General features: G+C 44.4%; 1 pseudogene; it reads left to right on the forward strand.

Annotated features, from left to right (window-relative positions):
* The first annotated feature begins 13,231 nt into the window (after positions 1 to 13,231).
* On the forward strand, positions 13,232 to 15,779 carry LOC129849756 (uncharacterized; annotated as a pseudogene).
* Positions 15,780 to 15,993: the final 214 nt, after the last annotated feature.

The raw sequence follows: 15,993 nt of genomic DNA on the forward strand, positions 1-15,993 counted from the left end.
ATTAACTCCGGATTTTAAGGTTAGGGTTAAGGTTAATGTTATCGCTGGATTCAACCATGAAACCTTTGGAATCAGAGGCAGATGCTTATCCACATCCACAATGTCCTAGAAAAACCAAAACTTACTTAAAGGTAACAGTGCTCACTGTTGCCCCTAGTGGCCGGTTTCCACGTCATATCCTGACATCCTCAGCCATGGATGGATGTCAAATACTGACTTGTATCACGGGTGATCTGCCTGCAAAACTCTGATTCCTTTCCAGTCTGGCTCAGCTCAGCAAATGTAGTAATTGGAAATTACTATGGAATGAAGGCCAACCCTGCTAACCATGGTCCTTCCCTGTAAAGTCTAGAGTCTAGACCTTTTCCATCAAAACCCCAAGCGCTCATCCTTGTCTACAGTGCCTTCAGAAAGTATTCATACACCTTGACTTATTCCACATTTCGTTGTGTTACAGCCTGAATTCAAAATGCATTAAATATATGTTCTCTCTCACCCAGCTACACACAGTACACCATAATGAAAAAGTGAAAACATATATTAAGAAATGTTTGCAAATATATTGAACATTTAATACAGAAATATCTCATTTACATAAGTATTCACACCCTTGAGCCAATACTTTGTACAAGCACCTTTGGCAGCGATTACAGCTGTGAGTCTTTCGGGGTAAGTCTCTAAGAGCTTTCCACACCTGGATTGTGCACAGTGTTCACTAAAATATAATATAACTACATTGGTGGTAGTGGAATTGTGCTTTGGGAGAGGTGTGCATATTTCATGGGCAGGATCTGTACCCGGGCCTCCCATGGGAAAAACCAGTGTCTTGACCATTAGACCAAGATGTAATGCCCTCTTGAGCTGAGGGTGACACTGATATTAAACTTACAGGCAGGACTACCTCATTACTAGATCATGAGACACGCACATGGAATAGTGTAAAGGGAACTTTGCCTAGGACGCCCATGCCAGGTCGCAGTTGTAAATCAGAAATTGTTGTCTACCTGGTGAAATAAAAAAATGTTAGAAGGTGGAAGATAGAGAATTAGTCCAGTAACTGAAAGGTCACTGGTTTGAGTCCTGAGTCAGGCAACAAAATGTGGGATTTGATCTGAACTGGCAGATCTGTGACCAAACCCTTCAGAAAAACAAATTCCCTTTGTTCCCCGTAACATGGACTTATAAAGTTGTACTGGCGCCAGAGAGGATGGCTGATGTTTTCTTGGCTCTTAACCAGCCATGCTATTTTGTTAGTTCTTTCGCATTGTTTGAAACTTATTCTGTACATAATGTTGCTGCTACCGTCTCTTATGACCGAAAAGAGCTTCTAGACATCAGAACAGCGATTACCCACCTTGAATTGGACAAAGAATTTTTCTGTAATGAGTCAGACGAGAGGGATTTACTCCAGACACCCGAACAGGCCCTCATCCTTGTCATTCGTAGGAAAGAAATATGTAGATTTCGCAGAAGGAGATCGGGGTGCCTTGTGAGGATCAGGCGACGAGTGGCTAATCTGCCTTATCCATCCGTACTATTAGCCAACGTACAATAGCTGGAAAATAAATGGGACGAACTAAAAGCACATATATCCTACCAACGGAACCTTAAAAACTGTAATATCTTATGCTTCACAGAGTCGTGGCTGAACGACGTCATTAATAACATACAGCTGGCGGGTTATACACTATCGGCAGGATAGAACACCAGCTGGTGCACGATATCCAAGGAAGTCTCAAGGTTTTGCTCGCCTGAGCTAGAGTATCTCATGATAAGCTGCAGACCACACTATCTACCTAGAAAGTTTTCATCTATATTTTTCATAGCTGTCTACACACCACCACAGACCGATGCTGGCACTAAGACCGCACTCAATGAGCTGTATACCGTCATAAGCAAACAGGAAAACACTCATCCAGAGGCGGCGCTCCTAGTGGCCGGGGACATTAATGGAGGGAAACTTAAATCAGTTTGACCTAATTTCAACCAGCATGTTAAATGTGCAATCAGAGGGGGGAAAAAACTAACTATAGACCACCTTTACTCCACACACAGAGATGCGTACAAAGCTCTCCCTCGCCCTCCATTTGGCAAATCTGACCATAATTCTATCCTCCTGATTCCTGCTTACAAGAAAAAATTCAAGCAGGAAGCATCAGTGACTCAGTCTATAAAAAAAGTGGTCAGATGAAGCAGATGCTAAACTACAGAACTGTTTTGCTGGCACAGACTGGAATATGTTCCTGGGATTCTTCCGATGGCATTGAGGAGTACACCACATCAATCACTGGCTTCATCAATACGTAGTCCCCACAGTGACTATACGTATATACCCCAACCAGAAGCCATGGATTACAGGCAACATCCGCACAGAGCTAAAGGGTAGAGCTTCCGCTTTCAAGGAGCGGGACGGAAGCTTATAAGAAATCCCGCTATGCCCTCCGACGAACCATCAAACAGGCAAAGTGTCAATACAGGCCTAAGATCGAATCGTACTACACCGGCTCCGACGCTCGTCGGATGTGGCAGGGCTTGCAAACTATTACAGACTACAAAGGGAAGCACAACCGAGAGCTGCCCAGTGACACGAGCCTACCAGACAAGCTAAATAACTTCTATGCTCGCTTCAAGGCAAGTAACACTGAAACATGCATGAGAGCATCAGCTGTTCCGGATGACTGTGTGATCATGCTCTCTCAATTTGCATACCGCCCCAACAGATCCACAGATGATGCAATCTCTATTGCACTCCACACTGCCCTTTCACACATGGACAAAATAAGCACCTATGTGAGAATGCTATTCATTGACTACATCTCAGCGTTTAACACCATAGTGCCCTCAAAGCTCATCACTAAGCTAAGGACCCTGGGACTAAACACCTCCCTCTGCAACTGGATCCTGGACCTCCTGAAGGGCCGCACCCAGGTGGTAAGGCTAGTTAACAACACATCCGCCACGCTGATCCTCAACACGGGGGCACCTCTAGGGTGCATGCTCAGTCCCCTCCTGTACTCCCTGTTTACCCATGACTGCACGGCCAGGCACGACTCCAACACCATCATTAAGTTTGCCGATGACAACAGTGGTAGGCCTGATCACCGACAACGACGAGAAAGCCTATAAGGAGGTCAGAGTCCTGACAATGTGGTGCAAGGACAACAACCTCTTCCTCAATGTGATCAAGACAAAGGAGAAGATTGTGGACTACAGGAAAAGGAGGGCTGAGCACGCCCCCATTCTTATCGACGGGGCTGTAGCGGAGCAGGTTGAGAGCTTCAAGTTCGCTGGTGTCCACATCACCAAACTACACTGCTCAAAAAAATTAAGGGAACACTAAAATAACACATCCTAGATCTGAATGAATGAAATATTCTTATTAAATACTTTCTTCTTTACATAGTTGAATGTGCTGACAACAAAATCACACAAAAATTATCAATGGAAATCAAATTTATCAACCCATGGAGGTCTGGATTTGGAGTCACACTCAAAATTACAGTGGAAGCCTCCACGTGCCTGTATGACCTCCCTACAACGCCTGGGCATGCTCCTGATGAGGTGGCGGATGGTCTCCTGAGGGATCTCCTCCCAGACCTGGACTAAAGCATCCGCCAACTCCTGGACAGTCTGTGGTGCAACGTGGCGTTGGTGAATGGAGCGAGACATGATGTCCCAGATGTGCTCAATTGGATTCAGGTCTGGGGAACGGGCGGGCCAGTCCATAGCATCAATGCCTTCCTCTTGCAGGAACTGCTGACACACTCCAGCCACATGAGGTCTAGCATTGTCTTGCATTAGGAGGAACCCAGGGCCAACCACACCAGCACATGGTGCGGTTGGCCCCACAAGGGGTCTGAGGATCTCATCTCGGTACCTGATGGCAGTCAGGCTACCTCTGGCGAGCACATGGAGGGCTGTGCGGCCCCCCAAAGAAATGCCACCCCACACCATGACTGACCCACCGCCAAACCGGTCATGCTGGAGGATGTTGCAGGCAGCAGAACGTTCTCCACGGCGTCTCCAGACTCTGTCATGTCTGTCACATGTGCTCAGTGTGAACCTGCTTTCATCTGTGAAGAGCACAGGGCGCCAGTGGTGAATTTGCCACTCTTGGTGTTCTCTGGCAAATGCCAAACGTCCTACACGGTGTTGGACTGTAAGCACAACCCCCACCTGTGGACGTCGGGCCCTCATACCACCCTCATGGAGTCTGTTTCTGACCGTTTGAGCAGACACATGCACATTTGTGGCCTGCTGGAGGTCATTTTGCAGGGCTCTGGCAGTGCTCCTCCTGCTCCTCCTTGCACAAAGGCAGAGGTAGCGGTCCTGCTGCTGGGTTGTTGCCCTCCTACGGCCTCCTCCACATCTCCTGATGTACTGGCCTGTCTCCTGGTAGCGCCTCCATGCTCTGGACACTACGCTGACAGACACAGCAAACCTTCTTGCCACAGCTCGCATTGATGTGCCATCCTGGATGAGCTGCACTACCTGAGCCACTTGTGTGGGTTGTAGACTCCGTCGCATGCTACCACTAGAGTGAAAGCACCGCCAGCATTCAAAAGTGACCAAAACATCAGCCAGGAAGCATAGGAACTGAGAAGTGGTCTGTGGTCACCACTTGCAGAACCACTCCTTTATTGGGGGTGTCTTGCTAATTGCCTATAATTTCCACCTGTTGTCTATTCCATTTGCACAACAGCATGTGAAATTTAGTAGAAAGAGGAGGAAGGGAAGCGCTACTGAGGTACACTATAGTATATTTTGGTAGATAGAAGGTGCTCTTTGGTAAAAGGTGTAAATAGGTCATCAAAAAGAAAGGAGGACCAAGGCACTCTTCATATAATAAATTAAAATGCCTTTATTAGTATGGCATGTTCAATAGAAACAAAGTAGTTAAAAACCGACGCGTTTCGGCTGCATGGCCTTCGTCAGGGAGTATAGAAAAAGAAGTACACAATGTCCTCTTTTGAAAGGCTTGTCCAATTAACCCTAATTAGAAGAGGGAGTGGTTACCAAATTGGACACACCTAGTAAGCAATAACATACACATGAAAAGGTGAAATACTGTAGCTATGTTATCATGAGCATACAACTCCAAGCTAGAAGCATCAGAACACCCAGAGAGGCAGTTCTAACCTTAAATATGACTGGGAGAAGTGTCCAGAACAAGAAAGCAATATATTCCACAGTATACTAGAACACAGCAAAACATGAACAACAGTCCAAACATAGCTGAGGGCAATAGAGCAAAATGTCCACTAGATGACAGCAAAATGGACCCATCACAACCCTACAGGAAGGGTGAGAAATCCATATCTTCATTTAAACCAGGGTACTTAGTGGCCTGTAGTTTGTAAATCCAAAAACTTTCCCTTTGGTTTAACTGTTTGCGACGGTCCCCTTTTCTAATAGAGGCTGGAACATGATCAATACCCATAGCTTGTAGGGAGGCAGGATTGCCATGGTGTAAGGACTTGTAGTGCCTAGCCATGGGGTAGTCTTCATTGCCTACCCGTATGGCGTACTTGTGTTCCGCCAAGCGATCTTGAAGGCGTCTCTTTGTCCGTCCAATGTAGAACACCTTGCACTGTGGACATTCTAATCTATAGAGGACATGAGTGGTTTTGCAGTTAATAAAATGCTTGAGGTAATATTCCATTTTAGAAGCTGTGTCAACGAAATACTTTTTCTGTACAATATTACTGCAATGGTTGCACTGGTTACATTTAAAAGAGCCCTTGGGTTTGTGGTCAAGCCAAGTTTTTTGAGAGTCACCCGGAAGATAACTGTGGACTAATTTGTCATTTAGGGTAGGACATCTCTTAAAGCTTATGACTGGTGGTTCAGGAAAGATTTGGCGTAGTAGCGTATCACTTTGGATGATTCCCCAATTGTTTTTAATGATTCTTTTAATGTTCTCTGCTTCAGTGCTGTATTTTGTAACAAAATACACTCTCTTTGATGTATCACGAGGCACTCCTCTTCATAACAAGTTCCCTCTGTCAAGTAATCCAGCCCAAGTAATCCAGCCCTTTCACAGCATGTGAAATTTATTGTCAATCGGTGTTGCTTCCTAAGTGGACGGTTTGATTTCACAGAAGTGTGATTGACTTGGAGTTACATTGTGTTGTTTAAGTGTTCCCTTTATTTTTTTGAGCAGTGTATAATAGTCCAAACACACCAAGACAGTCGTGAAGAGGGCACGACAAAGCCTATTCCCCCACAAGAGACTGAAAAGATTTAGCATGGATCCTCAGATCCTCAAAATATTCTACAGCTTCACCATCGAGAGCATCCTGACTGGTTGAATCACTGCCTGGTATGGCAACTGCTCGGACTTTGACTGCAAGGCACTACAGAGGGTAGTGAGTATGTCCCAGTACATCACCGGGGCCAAGCTTCCTGACATCCAGGACCACTATACCATGTGGTGTCAGAATAAGGCCCTAAAAATTGTCAAAGACTCAAGACACCCTAGTCAAAGAATGTTCTCTCTGCTACCGCACGGCAAGCGGTACCGGAGCACCAAGTCTAGGTCCAAAATAAGAATTTTTTACTTGACACTTATTTTTCTTAAACTGCATTGTTGGTTAAGGGCTTGTCAATGAGCATTTCACCGTAAGGTCTACTACACCTGTTGTATTCGGCATGTGACAAATAAAATCAGATTTGAGATGACCTTAGCTGATGAAACAACTTTGTTGACGTCTGGTTTGATGGTAATCACTCCATTTCCATCTGCTCTTATCTTGCTCAACAAGCATTCCTTCTCGTTTTGGCCAAGTCTGAGGAATACAAGAATGCAATGCCACTTTTCTATTCCTGAATTGGAATGTACTTCACAGTTACATACAAAGCAGTGTAATAAGTGCATAGGCTACATAGTGGTTTTCCCCCTTGTGCTTCTCACTTGCCTGGTGGTCCCAGGTCCCCCATGATGTGCATGGTCTGTACAGGTGTGTTGACCACGTGGCTGGTCTTCATAAAGTCCTCCGAGGGCTCCCAGGTAATCAGCCTGGACTTGGGGACGGTGCTGTCACTGCAGACCAACAAAATACCACAAACACATTGAACATACCGGTACACTGTTTGTCTTCAAAGCAGCACATCACACATCAATGTTGCTTCAATTACATTCACTTTAATAATAATTCACTTTGGTGAGTAACAGGGACCTACACTGGGTGTCTGTCATGTCGTCTGTGTCTGACATTGGCCTTCCTATGTGCCAGGAAGGTAGGGTTGGACTTTACCTGCGTCACCATACTCTGGGAATCCTGTAATGAGTATATCAAAAACAGCTTTAAAACACTAATGTTTCTTTGGGACAGAAATTAGGTAAATGCTTTGTTTTGAATAATGAAATTGTCACATCTGCTCCCGCTCCCCCTCTCTGGAGCACGAGGTCGCCAGGCTGCTCATCGTTACACACATCTGTCACCATCGTTACACGAACCAGCGCTTCATCGGACTCACCTGGACTCCATCACGTCATTGATTGCCTCCCCTATATCTGTCACTTCCTCAGTTTCATTCCTGTGTCTGCATTGATAATGTTTTGTTTCTCTTGTCCAGACTCTGTTCTTCTTTAGTTTCATGTCTATTTATTAGTAAATCCTCAGCCTGTACTTGCTGCCCCTCTCCCAGCGTCTGTGGTTATAGAACCATTACAGAAATGGAGATTCAGTAGAAACCCACCCCTTCCCAATTGATATAGCAGTCAGAATCAGTGTAGGTGAAAATCCTGCAGTTCCGTCTGCCCGCTCCAGAGCCATGATCTCTGTGTGGTATTGTCTCTCCAGTGGAGTCTGGCATACTGACTCACTCTGGAACAAAACCACTTCATATTGCACGTGCGTGCGTACACACACACACACAACTTACTATGCAACATCAAACTATCCTAAACAGTGAAGTCTTATTTGTTATAAGGACACTGGTAGAGGACCTACCTGACTGAACAGCTTCTCCTGCCTGCCTACCACTAACTCCTCCTCACCATCTCCGGCTGAAAACAAAACCAAGATGTTTTGGTCCATATCTAGCCACCACGAAAATAACATCTACTCAACCAATAAGCATCTAACACCTTTCTGTTTCAAAACATCTAACATCATCTTGCTGTTTCAAAACAGTGTTAATACCTGATTGAGCCTGTGAGTTGAGGGTGTCCAGCTCAATGCCTCCCCTCTCCTGTTGAGTCAAAACCTGCTGCTGAAGGTGTTGAGAGAGGGCTGCTGTGAAGGTGACTCTCTGAATACGGATCCTGTAAACACCATTGTAAATATAAACAAATGCCATGTTTTCATGGCAAACTCAGGGACCAGGTCAAGCAATATACTGGGTGTTTATCATCATCTGCTTTGAGAGCTAACATTAGCTAAAGACAGTGTCTTGCTTGTATGGCAATGCAAGGAATAAAAGCCACACAAAGGCCAACTGCAACTTACTTAATTGTAAGGTTTTTGACAGCATCACGGGAACGTTAGGCAACCTCTCCGGTGTCGGGCTCCAGCCGTCTGCCATGTTGTAACGTTAGGAACTTTATTGATGGCTAACTAACTAGCTAGGTTACCAACATACACACACGCGCGCTATGTATACAGCAGCAGGCATTTAGCCAATCTTGTAGCTAGTACTTTTCACAAGCGTCTGCTCGTTGCATGGTAACTACAGTCTGCCTGCCTGGTTGGGTTTCTGGCGAGCAATCCAACTATTTATTGGTTCACTACCGCCACCTACCGTGGGATACATTCCAGAGCAGCAGAATAACCCCCCTCCACTGATAGCAGGTAAGATAATATCAGTACAATAATATTCCCTTGCTGTAAAAAGTTTAAGAACCCCTGATGTAATTAATTAAGACAAAAATCTCTCACAAATAATTGCAATTTAAAAAGCTTTATTGGCAATGCACGTTTCAAACAGCACAATTCAAGTACAGATAAGTGTAGCTACATCAGATACATGCTAATTTAGTTTAAATGTGATCCAGTCCTCCAGTCCCAGTTCTTTGCACTCTTTTGACATGCTTCAGACCAGATGCATGCTCCACTTCAGTGTACAATGGTTCTGAATTTGCATATCAATGTGTTTGAAGCTTTTACTTTCTGCATCTCTCTGCTGTCTTTCATCTGAAGCCATATCCTCCAGGGTCTAAACAGGTGTAGATTTCCATCTCTGTGTGGGAGACCAGATATTGCAAGGAGACCAGTAAGGGGCCCTCACCTCTTCACTTTGGCCAAAGGAGACCTAAGACCCCAATACCAGTGACACTGCTCTAAGGTTGGTGCTGTCCTTTGGATGAGACTGTGGAGACAGAGGTCTTATCTGTCTGGTTACTAAAGATGTCATGGCACTTATGGCATGAGTAGAGGTGTTGACCCTGCTTCTCCTGGCTATATTTCCAAGCCTAAACATGTAAATCCAACTCATTATCATAGGCTGTATGGGGATCAATATCATTTTTGTTTTGTTAATAATGCTGCATGTCTCAAAAGATAAGAATGAGACCAATATATGTATTTTGCTAATCATAGTTCCTGTCTCTGAAATTACATTTGTGTGTGTTGTAGGAGTAACCAATACTCAAAATCTGTGTGTGTGTCTGTGTGTGTGTGTGTGTGTGTGTGTGTGTGTGTGTGTGTGTGTGTGTGTGTGTGTGTGTGTGTGTGTGTGTGTGTGTGTGTGTGTGTGTGTGTGTGTGTGTGTGTGTGTGTGTGTTAGAAACAGTAGTTGGCCATTATTTCTTTGAACATCTCAGTTTGGGCAGCAGCCACTGAAGAAACCTGTCAATCAAAAACCACAGGAGAATAAATAGTATTATAAACTGGGTTGTTCGAACCCTGAATGCTGATTGGCTGAAAGCCGTGGTATATTTAAGCAATAAGGCATGAGGGGGTGTGGTATATGACCAATATATCACGGCTAAGGGCTGTTCTTACACACAACACAACACGGAGTGCCTGGATACAGCCCTTAGCCGTGGTATATTGGCCATATACCACAAACCCCCAAGGTGCTCTATTGCTATTATGAACTGGTTAACAACGTAATTAGAGCAGTAAAATGAAATGCTTTGTCATACCTGTGGTACACGGTCTGATATACCACGGCTGTCAGCCAATCAGTATTCAGGGCTCGAACCACCCAGTTTATAACAGACCGTATACCACGAATATGGCACAACATTTCTTTTTACTGCTCTAATTATGTTGGTAACCAGTTAATAATAGCAATAAGGCACCTCGGGGGTTTGTGGTATATGGCCAATATACCACGGCTAAGGGCTGTATCCAGGCACTCTGTTGCGTCGTGCTAAAGAACAGCCCTTAGCCGTGATATATTGGCCATATACCACACCTCCTCGTGCCTTATTGCTTAAGTTTGCACTTACACATCAGATAGCTGCTCTTTCTCTGCTACCTCATTCTATTTCTCTAACTCTCTAGTCTAGTATTCCCTGGTTATGTTCCACTTCTCCCTCCTCTATTTCCTCACCTCTTCCTCAGACTCTTCTTTTCCTCTTCCTTGTCCTCCTCCTTACTTTTTCCAACATTTCCCATCTGTTGTATCTTACTGGCCTTCTCTTGTTTTACTACTTTTTTGGCCTTGCCCTTCTTTTTCTTATTGACCTTCCCTTCCTGAATATTTTGGACAAGGAGATAAAGTAATGTAAGCTTATGGGTTTTCTCTTCTCTTGAGCTATACTATACTATAGAAGGACTTATGCTATACTATAGAAGGACTTAAGGCCAATATTCCCTTCTTGTATTTCCTCTCACCTGTGGGGCCACTCCAGCCATTTCCTGGAGCAGCTTCCTGCCGGTCTCGCTCAGGTTGGTGATGGGAGCCAGGCGAGGGCTGTGGCGGTATGGGAAGTTCTCTGTTCGGGGCAGAGCGATAATGACAGGGCTGAGAGGAGTCAGAGGCCTTGGGACATTTACTGGGTAGGGAGAGCCTACAGCAGAGGGCAGGGCCCGTAGGGCTTCAGCCAGTGTCCGGGGTGCTGAGGTCACAAGAGGAGAGAGGCCATTCTTGACAGATACAGGACCTGAGACCTTCCCTGGGCTCTGTCGGACCAGAAAGTAAAGTAACATATAGGAAAGTGCTATCTTCAACACAATCTGTAGAAATACCTTCTAACTACTCTATACACATTGCAGATACATGACTACACTCAATAAGTAATTACCTGCATCATTTCCAATCCCCCATGTATATATAAAAAAATATATATATATGCAGAACTTACCAGGAAGTCTGACTCATCGAAGGAGTGGAGAGACAGATCATCATCCTCGTCCATATCCCTCACGTCAAGCTTTGTCACTTCTCCATTCTCAACTTTCAGAGGTGGTGTCCTCCTTTCACGATCCTCATCATCACACTGTGTATCAGAGTCAACTAGTCAGAGACCATCCTCCTCACAGTGATGTCACTCAACAAAGCCATGGACGGTAGGGTACAACTCTTACCTCCGATTCACAGTCAGTGAAGGAGTAGATGGAAAAGTCATCAGAACTGGAGGATGAGATCACGTCATCATTTTTTCTCTCTATCAGCCGAGTCACCCTTCCAGACTGAGTAGACAGAGAAAGGCATGTACTCATGGCAGCCATAGAATACACTGGCATTAACCCTCAAGGAAATGTAGAATACGTAGGCAATCCAACATGGTTGAACAAGTACTGAGCAATACATGGGTAACTGAAAATGCAATAAATGCAACTCCCATAACATTAGGCGTGGGGCTAAAGACCTTCCATAGTATAGGATTCTTTAGCATCTCAAATGGATGATTGTCAATTCAACCAACCCAACCAAAATGGCCATATGAATCAACAGATTGATCTATCTGTTGTGTCTCTATGGGAACAGCAGAGATGTCTGACCTGGCTGAGAGGCTCTGGATTGACGCTCCATCCATCCCCAGATGTTTGGTCCTGCCCATAGCTCACAATGATTGGCTGTTAACAGTAAAGAATGAATTCAACACTTCTTTGGTCATTTTGGCCTTGAATTGTGTATCAATAAATAATATAAGTACTGTTATGTGGTTGAATTTGAATGTGACTTACAGGCCTTTTGTGGATCTGAGGGGTCTGCACTGAAGTAGACTGTCAAGACAGCATTCAATGAGGTTAGATAGGGATATATGCATTTGCTTTAATTCTGATAACTGCAGTTTGTACATGCAGAATGCATAACTAATGTGTATGTGTTTTTGTTTCAGGTCAGATATGACTTACAGGCTTTGGCCTTCTGTGCACCTTGCCGGTTGGCCACAACACGGAATCAGGGCTGTTCCCCCTCACTGGTTTCAACTGTCAACACAACACTCAATTTAAAATGTGATAATATAACTAAAACAGGACAAAACAAACAAATATTTTATATTTACCACATAAGGGCGGCGTCTTAAAGCTCTTTTTATTCTCTCATCATTACGATCCATCTTTCTTTCTGAGGGAAACATTTCCATCAATTAATTGACACAAAACACACCCTGACTCACACACAGACACACACACAAAGTTGGCATCCCAAATGGCACCCTATTCCCTATATATGTATATTTATGTTGGGAAGGAGGTGCCCCAAAAGGCCAAAGATTACCTGCAACAACCTGATTGAAGAAAACTATTGTACAGATTAAATTAAATCTGAACACAGTTTATGTGGTGAATGAATGCATGGTTACGTCATTTTAGGCCACAACTTTATGACTGCGCATAATACGTCACAAGAAAAAGGCCTGTTTGGAGCCGGACTGGTGGTATCATCTTCTCACTGGTTGTAGCTCAATAACGAACGTGATGTGCTTATTATAACCTACTGACTGAGTGATGGTTGGTTGGACGTTTTACATAGATAGGCCAACATGATATCAATAGAAAGAAACCATTCCTTGCCAAATATTTTTTGTATTATTGTTTTACTTTGAGTAACATTAAGGGACCACAATGGAAGCCGTTTACTTTATTGTGTTGTCCCTGGCCTGTCATGTTTTATTTAATTAAACGTTTTTTATTATTTTATTAAACTGTCAAATCAAATATATCTATCTAGCTTTCTATCTAACTCAAATTAGCTGTTGAGGACTCTTTGGTCATCACATTTCAGGCACAAGCCAGCAGGTGGAAATGTCTTTAAATGCAGCACTGCCTTAGCGCACTTCATGATCTGCGCAACAGTAACTTTGTGGTTGTGAAAGTGATTCGTCCAAATGCGGAGGTCCAGTACTTTTGTTTTGGTTTAGCAAGCTAGCTAATCAAGTCTTGGCTCAAGTGTTGTGCAATATTGGAGGAAAAGTGTCGTAACTGACATTTTGTATTGTGCTTGATTATCCTATAGTAGTTTGACAAGTATGCACTGAGCATCAAAATGATTACCCGAGGTTCAAGAGTTGTACTCCTGAGTTCAGGCTAACAAGTGTCATTGTTGCTGTCGTTATAGTATAATTTGTTTTGTTTACTGTCACTACATATTTCGGTTTATCAGAGGATGTCTAAAGTCTTGGAACTACAGTTTTTGCCAATGGGCATGGTACGTTAGCAAGGAGGGACAGCGTGATTTAAGAATCATATGCTCGGTAGCTACTGTAGCTAGCTACTTTGAATGGGACTGTTGTAACGTTATCTATCTTGCTACAACTCGTAGCTAACGTTAATGATGTAACATGGTGCCAGTAGGCTACAGCAGCAAGCTAGAGCACAACACATCAATGCCGCGGATGTCTCTCACCCCGTTTATTTCAGTTTTAATCCTCTCCTCTTCCTTTGTGGTACACAAGCTCATCACATACTCCTTCCACCACAAGACAGTGACCCAGCTACTCCTCAGCATTTGGGGTTCTGGTGGGATTGATTAGAGTGTGGACACTGTTTGGGGTGTTGTACACAGGGGTGTTGTACACAATCCTGGGGCTGGTACTGTTTGGTGCATCTGCCCAGAATCAAGTGGAGGGGTTAGTTCCTGTATCCCTCTCACATATGGGTATGGCCACAGTGTACTCACTTATGGTTAAGGGCTTTCTTTTTGGGGTCAGCGTACCCATGTTAGGCCTGAAATGGCTGTTTCTGGTCATCGTAACACTTTTGGTCCCACACACTGTCTTCTTCTGCAACCCAATCATCGCATGGGGGATCTCTATCATTACTCCAACCTTATTGTGGTTGAAAATAACCGTGATACACTGCAGTATGTCACATCTTTAAGTGTGCTTAGTAGTGTAGTTGAGTGGTAATGTGTTTATGTGCGGCACTGTGGTCTAAGGCACTGCATCTCAGTTTACAGTCCCTGGTTCGAATCCAGACTGTATCACATCCGGTCGTGAGTCGAAATCCCATAGGGCGATGCACAATTGGCCCAGCTCTGTCTGGGTTTGGCCAGGGAAGGCCGTCATTGTAAATAAGAATTTGTTCTTAACTGACTTGCCTAGTTAAATAAAAGTTAAATAAAAATAAATAATATGCTTGAAATGTGTGTTGAGTCCTCATGCTGAACATAATGGGATGTTTGGTTAGGAAACTCTACCATCACTGTGTCACACATTCTCCTTATCTTGCTCTGGTGAAACATACGGAAAGGGCTGGCACCCACTTCTAGACATGTCTGATGCTAGAGCATCAGTGCTGGACAAGAAGATGCCTTTCAGGCTGCTGAGGGACAACTTTGGTTTTAGAAGTGTTTGTTTTTTCATCCGGTTGGATAAATACTCCAAACAGCCTACCCAACAGCGTCCTCATGGCCCTAAAGCACACTTTTGCCTCGTTTTGTATCACCTTTCAATGATAAATCTGGGGGGGGGACAAAAATGCAATTTCAGAAGGTGGACATGTCCCCCCCATCACCAGTGAAAGTTGCATCCCTGAATATTGATGCCCTGTATGACCCTGCATCAATAGAGAGAAGAGCAAGAGAAGGAAGATGGTCCACCCACACTGAGTACTGAGAAAGCACTAGACACATCATTTATCCTACAAGACGAGAGGGCATTAATTAAAATGGTTGCTGGGTGCAAGCCAGAGTACATGATTACATTATAATAAGGAGCAGTTTCAATAGATGATCCTCAGCTGTAATTGAATACTGTACAATAGGCACCTTGTGGTCCCCCATTATTAGATACAGAATCACTGTTTAGTTAGATAAGCTCTCTGTAATCTCTCCACATTCTCATTGGTTGCAGACTAATTTCTACCCAGTCCAAGCCTACGCTCCAGTTTCCTCCAACCTACAGGCTACCGAGACCACACCAAAGACTTTTGAAGGCTGGGCCCACTCCTACTATACACAGGGGAGCCCTGTTCAGTTCTCAGGTTATTATGTTCACAACCATGGATATGCCCTCAAGCATAGCTTTGGGTAAACTCACAAACATGAACACAGCTGCATCCACAGTCAAGGTCATGGACATACATTTAACATTTACATTTAAGTCATTTAGCAGACGCTCTTATCCAGAGCGACTTACAAATTGGAAAGTTCATACATATTCATCCTGGTCCCCCCGTGGGAATTGAACCCACAACCCTGGCGTTGCAAGCGCCATGCTCTACCAACTGAGCCACACAGGACCACGTGTCACGGACACAGTCATTGGCAGACATCTGCCTCTCAAACCAGCAGTCACTGGGCTCCAGTGGCTCAGCATCTACATTCTCAACATTCTCTCCAGTCTGTCTGTCAGTGCCCGCCAGAGTTTCACAGCAAACATGCCCGAGTCTGTGATGGTTCACCCAGGGGCACCTGTGTCTTCATTGACAGATTGATGACATAGAAAACTCATTGAATGACAGAGCTCTCTCATTTGTTATATGTTGAAATGAGGTAGTCGGAGTGGCGAAGCGGTCTAAGGCACTGCATCGCAGTGCTTTAGGTGTCACTACAGACCCGGGTTCGATCTCAGGCTGTGTCACAGCCGGCCGTGACCGGGAGTCCCATGAGGCGGCGCACAAATGGCCCCGCTGACTTTGGTCACCAGCT

This window comes from Salvelinus fontinalis, unplaced genomic scaffold (assembly GCF_029448725.1).
Source record: "Salvelinus fontinalis isolate EN_2023a unplaced genomic scaffold, ASM2944872v1 scaffold_1652, whole genome shotgun sequence".
NCBI lineage: Eukaryota > Metazoa > Chordata > Actinopteri > Salmoniformes > Salmonidae > Salvelinus > Salvelinus fontinalis.